This window comes from Opisthocomus hoazin, chromosome 1 (genome assembly GCF_030867145.1).
Source record: "Opisthocomus hoazin isolate bOpiHoa1 chromosome 1, bOpiHoa1.hap1, whole genome shotgun sequence".
Classification (NCBI taxonomy): domain Eukaryota; kingdom Metazoa; phylum Chordata; class Aves; order Opisthocomiformes; family Opisthocomidae; genus Opisthocomus; species Opisthocomus hoazin.
Window position 1 is genome coordinate 133,772,656 of NC_134414.1, and position 14,225 is coordinate 133,786,880.

A 14,225-nucleotide genomic window follows, 5' to 3' on the forward strand; every position below is an offset into this window, starting at 1 on the left:
TGAGCACGCTGGAGGATCCCCAGCACAAAGCTAGGAAAAAAACCCAAACAAATCCCATGGTAAGGAACTGCTCAGTGGATACAGATATACTAAAACTAAAGGCATAAAGTATTCTTTCCCACTCCTTCTCCTGACCTGGGCTTCCCTAGGTGTTTGGATGGAGAATGCAGGTCAAGTTCCAACACAATCATCCAGTCACATCTTAGCTATCCACTGGAGAGTAGGGGTAGGCAGTCAAGGACCCCCCAAAATAACAGAAGATAACAGTTAATTATTAATCTCACATTGAACTGTGGGGACTGAAGAGGAGACGCTCTTGCAGCCAGTATTCCGCAGTCATAAATCCAGGTCATGCAGAGCTCTGGGGACAGACTGGTGTTGACCCCAAAGCCTGGGTTGGCAGAATCTCACCTTTATTCCACCCCTACTCGTCTGTCACTACCACGCAGGGAAAGTTCAGGGTTCAAAAGAGAGTCGACCCAACTACACCTTCGGCTCACAGCAGTATTAAGCAATCCTCTCTGTTAAATGACAGCTTGCGACAGCAGCTCTTTGAGCTGAATACGTAAATAAAGAACCCCTGGGCAGGATACTAGTAACAAATCTTACATCAGCAGCCGTTTCCTATACATGATAAAATAAGGATTTCCTCAAATGAGACAGGTGTGGGAGATCCTAAACCCCTTCCCCACTTAATCCCCTTAGCACAAACAAAAAAAAAAGTGTCCACTCACACAACCCCTGCAAATCTTTTCACCTCCTCCCAGATGGAGATGTACACTCCCCGGATATTTCTGCCAATAAAACCAGAAGGAGGAGCAAAACTTAATGACACATAAAAATATAACTGGATTCCTTTTTGTATCATTTGCTGGTTTTATTTTTGGACTGTTTACCCACTGAGGTGACATGATCTGTAGCAACACAACGTAACCCTAAAACCCAGCATCCCTCTCTGCAATATTTGCTCTGGTGCATCCAGGCTGAAGCTAAGCAATGGCTGATGGCGCAGAAGTGGATCATCCACGCTCAGCAAATGAAACGCAACAGACAGAAGGATAAAAGAATTCTTATTCCTCAGATTTTAGCTTGTAGCTGGCCACGTGTGCCAGAGAGGCAAGGATGGGAAAGGCTCTTCCCAACAGTATGACCGGGACAGATAACTCAGCATTTTCAATTGGGAAGATAACCATTCTAGTGAGTCTAAGGAACATAATGACTGCTTTCTACCATGTAACTTTCAGAGGACCTTTTTCAAGAGCAGAAGAACTACTTATGTCATGGCGAAACTTCACACACTGTCAGCAAAGACTGTAGTGGCTTTGCTGAAGTTGTCTCTTCTGTAATCAAAAATGGCCCATCTCTTCAGCCTTCCCCTGACAGCCTTCCTCCGTGGCCTCTCTCTGACCAAACGGTCTCCTTTTGCCCAGACAGCTACTTTCACAAAGTTTATCAAACCAAAAGCCCCCATCTAGCAAACTACGTGACATTTCAAAAGATATATGGCCCACCTGGTGCAATTTCCCCCTCCGCTTCCAGCAGTTTACAGATGATGTAGGATTACTAAAGTTGGGCGTGCTCCCAGCTTTATATTTGGAGGGCTATAAAGAATGGCATTTGGTTTGCTTTCTCCTGTGCATACCAGTGAAGTAGGACCTTCTTAAATTGAGCCACCCCAGAATGGAAATATTCCAGTAACCTAATATCACACAAGCTTAAAGGCCTATCCCCAGATGTGTGCTCAGGGTTGTCCAGTGAATTCAAAGCCACAAATACAAAATCCTTCTATACATGGAAAATCCTTTAATACAGCTATTTCTTCCCAGTGAGCTACAGTATGCATGCAACACTGGGTACTGCTCTGAAGTTGGAAGCAAGCATTATTTATACTGCAACAGAGAGCAAGTTTGGTCTTAACAGGAGGGATGCCAGCTTCCCAAGCTGGCATGCGTGATGGTTTTGCACACAAGAAAATAAAAATGAGGAACAGAGGGCAGAGGAGGGAGCAAGAACTGTAGCCCTCACTCCTTCTGTCTGTCTCTATTATGAGTGCAAAACCAGCTGTAAACAGTAAAGATGTCCCTATTAAGCAAAAATAACACCCCAATTGAAAAGTGGTCATGACAGTTCAATATTTTCAGATTTAAATTAGTCCACTACAATTCACTAGAATGATAAAGGACCTCCTAACTAAACTAAACATACAGCGCAAATCTGCAGCCTTTATCAGAATGAATAAATAGGTGTTGAGGACTCCTAAGTTGTGGGGAAAAGCCGACTGAAAAACAGTTTTTCATGTGATTGCATCAACTTACAGAGATGAAAGAAGAGGGTAAAAGGAAAAAAGAAAACACCTAGCATGTCATAGCAATCCTTTGCCAGGATCTTGCAAAATGCTATTCTTCATTACATTTCCTTGAGTCTTCTGCCTATATTCTGTTGGTGACAGCTTGACTCTGCCTACGCTTATCAAACGGATGGGTGCATGTACAGCCATATGATGGAAGAGGGCTTCTCCATAAAAACAGCAGCTGAAGGCAGTTTGCTGCCACCAGAACAAACCCTCTATGCTGCGGCTTATTCTGCAGGAGCCCTCGGCAAAGCCCGATGAGGGACACAGGCCAACCCAGCTGTCCGGCCGGGCCACACAGAGTCCAATGGCCGCCACTGAAGCATCACCTGGTCTAGGCAGCTGCTCAGAAAAGCGTGGCACCAGACCAGCGTGCTTGTGTGTGCACACACGTGTGTGATCTCTGGGCTGTGTGAAACTGCAGGCTCTTTACCACCTTCTTGCAGAATCCACTCCATGACTCCAGCACATGCAATTCTCAGGAAGTTTTTGTGATTCACACTGAAATTTTTCCTTGCTGAGTTTTACCCCTTTGAACATCTTAAAATAATTCCTTTTTTTTTGTCTTAATATTTTACACCCTTCAAATACTTGTAGATTGTTATCATATGTCTTAGTCATCATTTAGTCCAAACTGTACATATTAAAATCTTGTAATCTTTGCTCATATTTCAATCTCTTCAGCCTCTTAACTTCTGTTGCTCTTCTCTGAATTCTCCACTAAATTCTTGACAACTTTTTGGCAACAGAGTGGCCAGAATAATAGTGTCATGGACACCTTACGGCTGCACAGAGATAAAGAGGGAAACTTGTGCAACACCAAAATGACATTAGCTCTTCCCCAAAAAACAACAAATATGTCTAATCTGTTGTCCAGGATCACTTATTTTTAGTGGCTGCATCATGAAATGCTCTGAAATACAAGTACAAATATTCAACTAAAAATAATAACTTAGAGACAGAGTTTAATATACTCACAATCTTCATGTCTCCTGTGAGGAAGGTAACATGGAACAGTATTTACCTGCAATACTGGAGAGAAAATGACTGAAGGGAAGTCTCAAAAGACATGACCCATCGACAAGAGGCCACACCAAAACAAAGAATTCGAACAGTTTCTGCACCACAAACCAAACTGAGTAGCAAGTTACAATCAAAAATGTAAGGAGGAAAAGAAAGGTTTATAAAAGGAAATATTTTAAAATAAACACAACTCTTCCAAACTTTGGAAAATTTTAACTTACAAAATCTCTACAAAATAAGCCAAAGCATGGTAGCTTTCTGTGTTGTATATTTGAACAGTAGAAATATTCTTCAGATAAATCTGATCAGGCATGGGACCAAGATGCATATAATCTAACTATTCTCTTCCTATAAGTTAGGTATCTAGCTGAAGCCACCATAATCATCTCCAGACAGCCATTAATCCCATCCTAAAACTGTAATATATTTAGGATGAATAGCTCTCTAGAGGTATTTCTCCTCTCCACTGACAACAGAGGGAGACTAGATAGCTGTCTTGACTGCACTTTCCTTTTAGATGACTAAAGTTAAGTAACCTGTACTTAAACATCATTTTTAAATGCTGGTCTCTAAAGGAATTAATGTAAGCAATTACATTGTGCAGGCACTTTAAATATTATCTTGTCTGGAATTTTCCAATTATTTGGTATTAAAATCAAAACCAGAAAAAACAAAAGGAAAAACCTACACATTCATATTCAGATGTCCTCCTATTGTTCCAAATACTAAATCAAGGACTGCTGAATATTCGCTTGCATGAAAGATTTCCTTCCAAAGAAGTCTGCGAACATTGGTAGCAACATGACACAAAGCTGGGACAGAAATCGGACAAAAAGTTCAAATTTAGAGGACAATTATAGGGAACCATATGGTTGCAATGGCACTGATCTGCAAAACTTCCAAAGATCATTCCAAGAAAAGAAAATTATGTACAAGGAAAACTGAGAGAAGAACAGTAAGTCTATTAAGACACAGCTAACATGAGAGAACACAAACCCTTGCCACAAGGAAGTTGCAAGCAAAGAGGAAGAAGTGGTTTTAAAAAAGAAGACAATAAAGGGGGGGAAGGAATTAAAAAGAAAAAAGAAATGGAAACCAGAAGTATAAGAAAAGAAATAATATATATGGATACTATAAAACAATTTTTAAGTCCATAAATTCACATTTCAGTGGAATTAAGCGGCTTTTAAGTGAGGACAGGATAGTCTCCTGGAAATCCCAGTTCAGGGAGGTAAAACAGGAAGAAGGCACAACACAAAACAGAAGACATAAGGAATACAAAAATATCTGCAAAAACACTTGAGGGACACCAAGGCTCAAAAGTGACTACAGTTTTCCAGAAGAAATGCTGATGGAATCAGTGTTCTCCCAGTTCTCACAGCAGAGGCAGGGATCAGGCAAGGACATAAATGCTAGAGATGACTGTGTCACACATGGATACAGATGGCATCACTAAGCAGAGATTTTACTTCTTTGAACATGGGAAATGCTATTAAGAACAAGAGGGCATCCACCTCATACAAAAGGAGGAGGATGTCCGAGCACCAAATTGCTAACCTCCTTGGATAGTCTTTTGACAAGGACTAAAATGGGCAGGTGAAACAGCTAAGTATAAACAACAGTGACTTGGTCAGAACCTCCAAAGAGGAGGTAAGCAAGACAGAAAATAGGTTGCTAGAGTGGGAAAGAAAAAAAGGAGGATAAAATGTCTATCAGACAAGCATTTGTGTCCCTATAATAATGCAAGAAGTTTGATGAATAGAAAAATAAACTAGAAATTTTAACATGTCAAGATCGTGACTTAATTAGCATGACAGAAATCTGATGGGCTAATGCACACGACTGCTATAGAAATATAAAAGGGTATATAAGCTTTGCGAGAAGGATATGGAAGAGGAAAAATGGAAAGAATTGTTGCCTTGCAAAACAGACTGCACAAGCATGCTCTGAGGCCCAGAATGTACAGACCATCAAACCTACCGAAAAACTACAGGTAGTGATTAAAGGCAAAAGAAAACAGTTCCGCCATGATGGAGAAATACCACAAACCACCAAATCGGAAGGTAAGTGTGGCTTTTGAAAACAATTAGTGAAGTAAGACAAAGCGTTTGCATGAAAAAGTTGGTGAAGACGGGGATTAATTACACATATTCTGTGGGGGAAACAATGCAGCAGATCACAGCGTTCCAGCATCTTCATGAAATGCACTTGGGACTTTTTTTTTATTTTAAACTCAGAAAGTAAAGAAAAGACCAAAGAGGCATTTCCTCTAGACTGGGCTCTAGCCTGTAAGGATGAACAGACTGCGTGGGTGAGAGTGCAAGACAGAGTGATGAAGTTCACAATTCTTCTGAAAAGAAAGAGGGAGAAAAGCAAGGTAAAACCAATGGACTTCTACAATGTACATCTCAATGATCTCAGAGAACCAGTAGGTAAAAATCCCTGGGAGAGTCTGCAGGCAAAAAGAAGTTAAAGAGGCATAACTGTTCTTCCAAGAAATTATAAAATATCATAAGCACAAGCTATCTCAATAAAGAGGAAAGAAAGAGCATAGCAGGGTTTTAACACCACTAAATTATGACCTCTTTACTGCTACCAAGACAGGAAAAAAAACTTTAAGAAAGCAGAAGGATATCAGAGTACGTGAGAATAAGCATAGAAATTGCAGGAACATGTAGAGACAAAATCATAATGGTCAAAGTACAAAGCACAAAATTAACAAGGGATATCAAGAGTAACAAGAAACCATTCTATTAGTACATTTAGGAAGACGAGGGAAATTGTGGCTCTGTTAAATCAATGGAGAGGAAGATCAACTGACAGATGATGTGAGTAGGCTGAAGTGCTTAACACCTTTTTTTGTACCACCTTTCATTCAAAATTTCAAGTGGAGAGACATGGATAATTCACTTAATACTCACAAAGAGGGGTATGGTCTTACTCTAGAAGAAAGACCAAACAGATTAGAGAGTACTCAGCTGAGTTAGATATTTTTCAAGTCATTCGTGTATGAATTTCATCCTGCTATCCTTAATCCTGTCTAAAAACCAGACTTTGAGACTTTGTAGAGACAAGAAAAGACTCAAAGAATAAACCTAGAACCTACCATGAAAAGACAGAGAAAAAAGAAAAAAGAAGGAACAGGGGAATTCTAGACCACTCCATCTCAGCTTAATTAATTCCCAGAAAAACTGTTGAACAATGAGTCAAAGTAGCTTGTAAGCACCTAACTATAAAAGATGAGCAGCAATCAACATTGATTTAAAAACAAATCATGCCAAAACAACCTAATTTCCATCTACAACAGGATAAGAAACCTTGTAGAAAGCAAATGTCATGTACCTTCCCATCCTTCCAATGTAGATTCTACTGAAACCACGTATTTACACAATTCACCATCCACGCCCACTCATCCCTGCTTCATTCCCTCCTTGCTTTCCTCACCTCCACAAAACCAGGGTCCAACTCCATCCTCTCACACCTCTGACCCACTCCCTGCTCACCTTCCCCACAATCCCTGCCCCATGTTGCCCTGGGCCTCCTCCCCAGCCTTGCAGATCCTGACATGGACAGTGCTTCGGCGGCAGCTGCTGGGAGCGGAGCAGGCTGGGTTACCACTGCCGACAGAAACAAGTTACCACCTGCCACAGGACTTTCCTTAAGTGCTGTTCAGATGATCGGGGCAATTATCCGAGGAAGGATGTTTATCGTGGTCAGACAAGAATCTCCACACAGGCAATGCTGGGAGCTTCTAGCTATTTGAGTGGTTCAAGCACTCAACGGATTACTCCAGTCTATGGTAAATATCACAAAAGAAGACTGCAGAGAAATTACTTCCCGAGTCAGATTTCGTAGCTTTTTGCCTGCCTAGAAGACAGGCACCTCAGCTGGCCCAATGCGTAAGACTTCACACAGCAGTTTGCATTACCTGGGCTGTCACTCCATGATAAAATGGAGATTAAATGCCTGCTGGCAGACCTCCTTGAGCTCAGGGCCTCTCTTGGAGGCTTAAAGCCCTGCAGATACTGCTAAGGACCACGATCTCTACCTGACTCCCAGGATCACAGGCAGAACACACAGCTGGCCAGCAGAGAAGTCCGATGCATCTAGAATATGGAGTCCCACAGCAGCAGAAGAGGTGCTGCTGCGTTGCATTTGCCAACATGTGAACTGCAAACAGCAGGGCTGAAAAGTGTAATGCAGAGACCAGACGAACTAGTGAGACCCAAACATCACAGCGCCCAGCAGATCTGAAAGGCCTTCATGTGAAAGAATGCAAAGCCTCTTCCCATCAATTAAATTCCACCTGCTTGACAGGGAGTGATAAAATACCAATCCTATCTCAAAGGTAGGTAAATTGAGGCAATAGATACATAATATCTTGCTTCAGGAAACACAGAAAGTTTGCAATTTTTCTTGAATCACTAATACAGGCACAGGTAAAAAGGTCTACCCTTACTAATGTCAGTGGCAGAACGGTTTAGGGAATGAGAACAAGATTACGTTTTAACATTTTCCAGAGAAATTGAACCATTACCCTGACCCATTATTCTAACGCTTCTTATACATTCAGACTCTTTCCAAATGTACCACTTGTAAACGTGTAGGAGTTAGCACATCTATAAACTATTTTGTATACTTCTGTGATGACTGCAGCTAACCCTGAAACCACTGGAATTCTGCTAATGACAGGACACACATGTCCTCCAGATAACAAAACTGAGATACCAAGAAGAAAATTCATGCCATAGTGATTCATGTTTGTGACTCCGTCTAGTTGCTCAGTGCTGTCTGCTTCCACATTACTTGAAACCTCAAATATCCAAACAGCTTACCCAATATCCACACACAAAGCTTCAGAAAAATGAAGCCATTTCCTTTCATGTGTGAATCAACCTGTAGATCACATGGTATCTGCTGGAAAGTAACACTGAGACCAAGAGCTCATTAAAAAAAGAAAAGAAAGAACTTTCATATGGCTAGTATGAACATCCATTACTAAGTCAGACACATTTCTAATCAAATAGAAAACCTACACTTACATTGTTCAAAGACTTGGCCAATTATCTTATGACAGAGTAAGGTAGGAACTTCCTCCATGGCTAGATTTTTCCATACTTGTTCATGAGAAGGCTTTTGTTACCTAGCACAGAAGTTGCAGAGATGACTGAACTACGTGAACAACTTACTCGACTTCTTCAACAGTTCCTGTCTCCCAACACATACCCATATTTTTACTCTCATGTAAATACCATACACTGCATGTATACAACCTTTTAAAACAATATTTTTGGCAGAAATGTCACACCAGTTCTCTGGAATTTCTAAGCTCATCTACACCTAAGAGCTTTCTGGACAACTTTTTCAAAACTCATATCTAACATTGCTCTTCTAAATCCATATGCTACTAGAAGTTCTCTGCATCCAGCAGCTTCAGCAGGTGCTTCTGGGCATTAAGCGCTTTGGAAAAATTAACTACTTATTTAGAATAATAAATATGGAACTGGGCAAGTAAGATGAGATAATCAGTTCTTTTCAAGCTTAAGTCTTGACCGTTTTGGGATGTACGTTCTCTGTCTCCAGATAATATGGTAAAAACCTGACATCAGTCAGCATACTTGAACAAACACCCCCTCCGAGGCTAGCAGGGGACTATGTCCAATGAAGGTTTCAAGTTGACCGCTTACTTCCTCTGCTAGCCTGGTAGAGCCAGAACCTACAGATATTTTTAAAATCCATCCTTATGCAGAGCGTTTTCACTGTGCAAATCCAATGTTGTTTAGCGTGGAGATTCTATCAACTAACTTACAATCAGTTTGTCAATTATGAACTTTATGAATTAATAGCATTTTAACCTTATATGTGTACTTAGGAACAAAGTCAAATTAAACAAGTGTAATATGACTAAAGCTGGCAAACGTACTCTAAAACATTCTTCAGGGCACAATCTCTACACACAATTATGAGCTCCTATTTTCACACTGCGTATAGGCCTCTTTAAGAGAAAATTAGTTTCTCCCAAGGTAGCTTGTCATTACTATGCTCCCACCATATTCTGTTCTGCCATCACAACCAAAAAAATCAACCCAAACCCCTCTTTCTCATCTTTGAGCTAACCATACACCCGAGTAGGCAAATGTTAATAAAGCAGCTAGTTGCCAAGCAGAAACAGAACTTGTGAATATGGTTGCTTTTCTTGTAATAATTCTAGAAGTCATTGCAAATACATGGTATCTCTACCTTTGGTATGTTTTTTCTCAAATACTGGAGCTTATGTATGTACAAACCGACTGTAACAGAAAGCCATCTTCAGTATCCGTGGACCCTCAACAGGAAAACAATGGTGTCTAAGGAGAGGCACAGCAACCAGTACTACTCTGTCAAGAACAGTGCAATAGTTGGCGTTCTGATATTTTCCTCGGAGCACAGAAGCTATTGAAATTTGTTTTGTTCTGGATCCCCACTACAGAATTAATTGCTTGGGACAGTTCATCTACCTCTTGAGTCAAGCTTGCATGGGGACGTTGAGAAAGCTACGCCAAATCTGCTAAAGGTCTGACATTAACATGCACACATTTAGTTGTCTTGAAGCTGTGAATAAATGCTCTAATTCAACAGCAAAGCTCCCTGTAGCTCCTTATTCAGTTAAGCTACACTGGTCTAAGACTGATTTACTCCTGAATTACAACAGTCCCCAAGGATTCAGCACAACTTATTTTTGTGTACTGACTTCATGCATTTAGCCAATTTGCCTCAGCTCTTCCTGAGTTCCCCAAGCCTTAAGGAGTTCTCAGCCTATAGTTGAAGAGAGCTTGGCTACTTCATCTCTGATGTTGAGAACATCAAACTGAGTGTTTTCTTCATTGTTTTCCATCTAGAACACAAAAACACTAAAGAGAAAGTCCTCACATTTCTTAGCTGCTTCCTGTTCCAAGGTGAAAATTCAGTGGGTTTGGAGTTTACCATTACCTTGCTCTTACTCTCACTCTTGCTCCTACTCTCACTCTTTGACTTTGTGGAAGCCAGGCTTGGGAACTGGCATGTTAACATAGAGGAAACCAGCAGAAACAGGCAAGGAAAAAAAATGCAAGAGGATACTAAACCCAAAGTGGGATTTGAACTGTCACATCATCTTCTTTAGAGACATCAAATCATGTCAAAGCTCTATCTACTGACACTGGTTTTGTTCATCACGATTTGGAAAAGGCAATCATATCACCATGCTCTACCATTTCTCATCGTAACCACTGTTGTGGTACCTCAGCACTTTCTGGAAATGAATCCTATTCCATGAATTCAATACTAACTCAATTCAGTACTAATCCTAAACTGGGACTGGAATTTCTCAAAACATTCTAATAAAATTATCTATAGAAAGGATCAATGATTTTTAAAGCAAATGACTTGCTTCCTTACAGCCAGAGCTCAGATTACCATTTTATTGAAGTCAAAATTTAAAGGACTTCTCAAACTATAAGCACTCAGGTGAAGTAAAGGTGTCCTTGTTCCATCCAGGGTCATTAAAACTTACCTGGACGCCCGCAGCAGTTGGGCAATACTTTGTTTTGGCCTCACTGCATGGATGTTCAGGTTCTGGCGATGCTTTGACTGCACTTGCACAGACACACTTAAGCACATAAACGTGCAGATGATATCCCAAGGTACCTCAGAAAATTAAAGTTCCTGTATTAAGTTCATCAATTGAGCCATCTGAATGATAAACTAGAGCTAGAGGGCCTACTGTATAGCAACTGGTTGAGAGGAGCGTTTAGAGGAGTAAACAAATACACATAATGCCTGATGTTTCCTTTCCCCTGAATAAATACATTCATTATAAACAGTCACATCATCATCTTTAGAGACTTCAAATAATGTCAAAGCTGTATCTACTGACACTGGTTTTTGTTCAGCAGATTTCAAAATGGCAATCGTATCGCCATGCTCTACCATTTCTCACCACTGCTGTGGTACCTCAGCACTTGCTGGAACGAACGATACTCCACGAATTCAAACGTTGATCTAACACTTTAAAACACTACTCAAGCCAGATGCCACCAAAATAAAGAAGTGGGTAGTATGTAACATGGGATGTACTGGAGCATGGACTTCATAAACTTGCATTTTTAATTCTAGATGTTTTTAAAACAGAATATTTAACCTCTCGGTGTCAATAAAAAAAATTATACCAATCCCAAAGTGATTTCTGTAGCACTATCAAACAAGAACTTCTTCGTATTTTGATATACGTTACATTACTCAAAATAATAACAAGTATGCAAACAAAAGTAAAGCCCCTGACCAATATTTTCACTGATTTGCCAGAGAGAAGGACCCCTAGTGCCCAGCTGGATTTTAGCCAGCCTGGGGTCTGGTGACTACACAGCATCCAGGATAAGAAAACACCCTAGCTTGTAAAATATTTCGTGCAAGCACCTTCCCATGTCTCTTCTTTGGAAACTGACTGATTGAAAGAAAAAAATACATGTATACAGTTCTTCTTTCTTAAACTAATTATTTCAAAATACTATCAAGGTGTCATGCGATCACCTGGACTCCGAGGATTCATCATTACTGATGAACAGGAATGTGCCTTGGCACAATAGTTTCAGTGGTTGATTATGCATTGCAGACACCTATAGACAAACATCTCTATTTGTAAAAAATAAGCACTGTCTCCGAGACCAGCTTCTGATGAGGCTTTAAAAGCAGCATCAAAATAATGTAATGCTAGAAGGATGAGGCTGCCCAGCCCTGTCATATAGTAGCATTGCTTTCTAAGAGGGGAAAAAAAAATCTGCACCATTCCTTATGATCAGGGTTTTACCCATTTATTTGGCTAATCATTCAAACAGCTAAACAGACCTCTAATTTGAAAATAAAAACCGATTGATGCAATCACAAACAAGTTCTGAAATTGTGATTTATAAAAAAGAGGGGAAATCTTGTTCTAAGCCAAAACACACACACAGTTACCTTTTTCTAATCAGAGCATTCATTTCTCCTCATTATGATCTCACAAGCACATTAAAATCTTATTAACATTAATTACTTCTGAGCGTCTATGCATGAGCAGCGACAGGCTTGCGTGCGCGCGCGCGTGTGTGTGTATGTGTGTGTGTCTCTGGATCATATCTACATTTATATACCTTGCTGCACTTTGCTTATAAAACATGTGAAAATATTGCTGCTAACACCAATTAGCTAATTTCACACACACAGATAGTAAGCTGCTGTCTCGCTGCACAGCTTATTATAGACCAGCAGACAGATGGACAGACAAACAGACGCAAAAAGCATCACGGCTCCTCCTAAATGCAAGATCTGAAATGCCTGGCACCCCCAGGAGTGCGAGTTTTATCCTCGTAAGTCTGAGGGAACAAAATGACACAAATTAAAAAAAAAACCAAAAACTAAAAAAAATACAAGACAGCCAAATATCCCATTTTCTACACAGATGGGTTCAATGATGAAGTGATAGAGACAAAGAAAAAACTGGCAGGCAGACAAGCAGCAGGCGCACAGAGAGATAGACAGAGACAGATAAACAAAGCAACGGAGAAAGAGATGAAAGCTATTCATATATGTGAATTTGGGCTAAGCAATATCAACTTTATCCCACCAATAAGGTAAGGAAAGAAATGGCAGAGCCAAGAGCCACAATAGGTCTGACTTCACAAGCAAAATAAAATCCTGACTCTCTACAAAACTATTTATGGATTCTATTTACGCCGAGCACACTACACACAGCACTGCTGCTGCTAACACTCAGCTCCACCAGAAACTCCAGAATAAACACAGGCATCTAGACAGCTATAGCTGTCGAACTGCGCTTTCCTCTTCTTTTTCACCCTCTGTTTCCATCTAATTTAGATTCATCTCTATCCCACCTCTAAATCTTGTCCTCCTGAACACTTCTCTCTGCCAGGGGTTAAGATATAAACAACACATCAGCATCCCTCCTCATGCCAAAGCCACGTTTCTCCATCGCCGGGGGAACAGCCTCCCAACTGCAGGTCTTTCAGTCCTTTGCAGAACTCACGTGGACACTCACTGGTCATTTTCCTCTCTGCCCACATATCCACCTCTGCTCATCTTCTGGAACTCTGAGAACTAACTGCAGCCCTCGACTAGAATCAAAACTTCCACCGATATCTGTAGGGTACAAGGTTTAGAAGCATTAAAATTCGCCTTTCAGCACTACTACCCTTTGTTTCGCTTCTGTATTCTTCCACTGATGATGTGATCAGGCGAAACACTATAAGGAGGGAAAGGATTAAAGCTTCAGAAGACAGTTTTCTGGAGAAATTTCCAGATGGCATGAAAGGCTACCTTATTGGGAAAATTTTTGAAATGAACGCGTCTTCACTTCTCATGGTAACACAAGTGCTTGCATCTTTTGCTCACTCCTTTCAGATCAAGAGAAGGTAAATGTGGCAATAATTGCTGTTTTATTCCCAGCCTTTTTCACCTAAATATTTCTGAGCACTTCACAAACATGTTCATTAAGTTTCAAGGCATGCAGAAGTTACTCTCATTACTCCATTCTACTGCTAGGGAACAGAAGACCAGAGAGGTGAAGTTGAAGTACCCGGATCAGTAAGAAGGTCTGTAGCAGACCCAAAAAGCCCTCTTATTTGCACTTCTCACATCTTCTCTTCTTACACATGGCCTATCTAAGGTCATTATAAACAGCACCTGAACTAAAAAAAAAAAAAAAAAAATCCAGTGTTTGAGGACTGTACTCAGGATGCTTGACTTTTGTTTATCTCACTCATGACCTTCTCCTGATGATACTCATCTGGAAGGACCTACTCCCACACAAGCCCGACCCAGCTGCTGGGAGAACTACTAC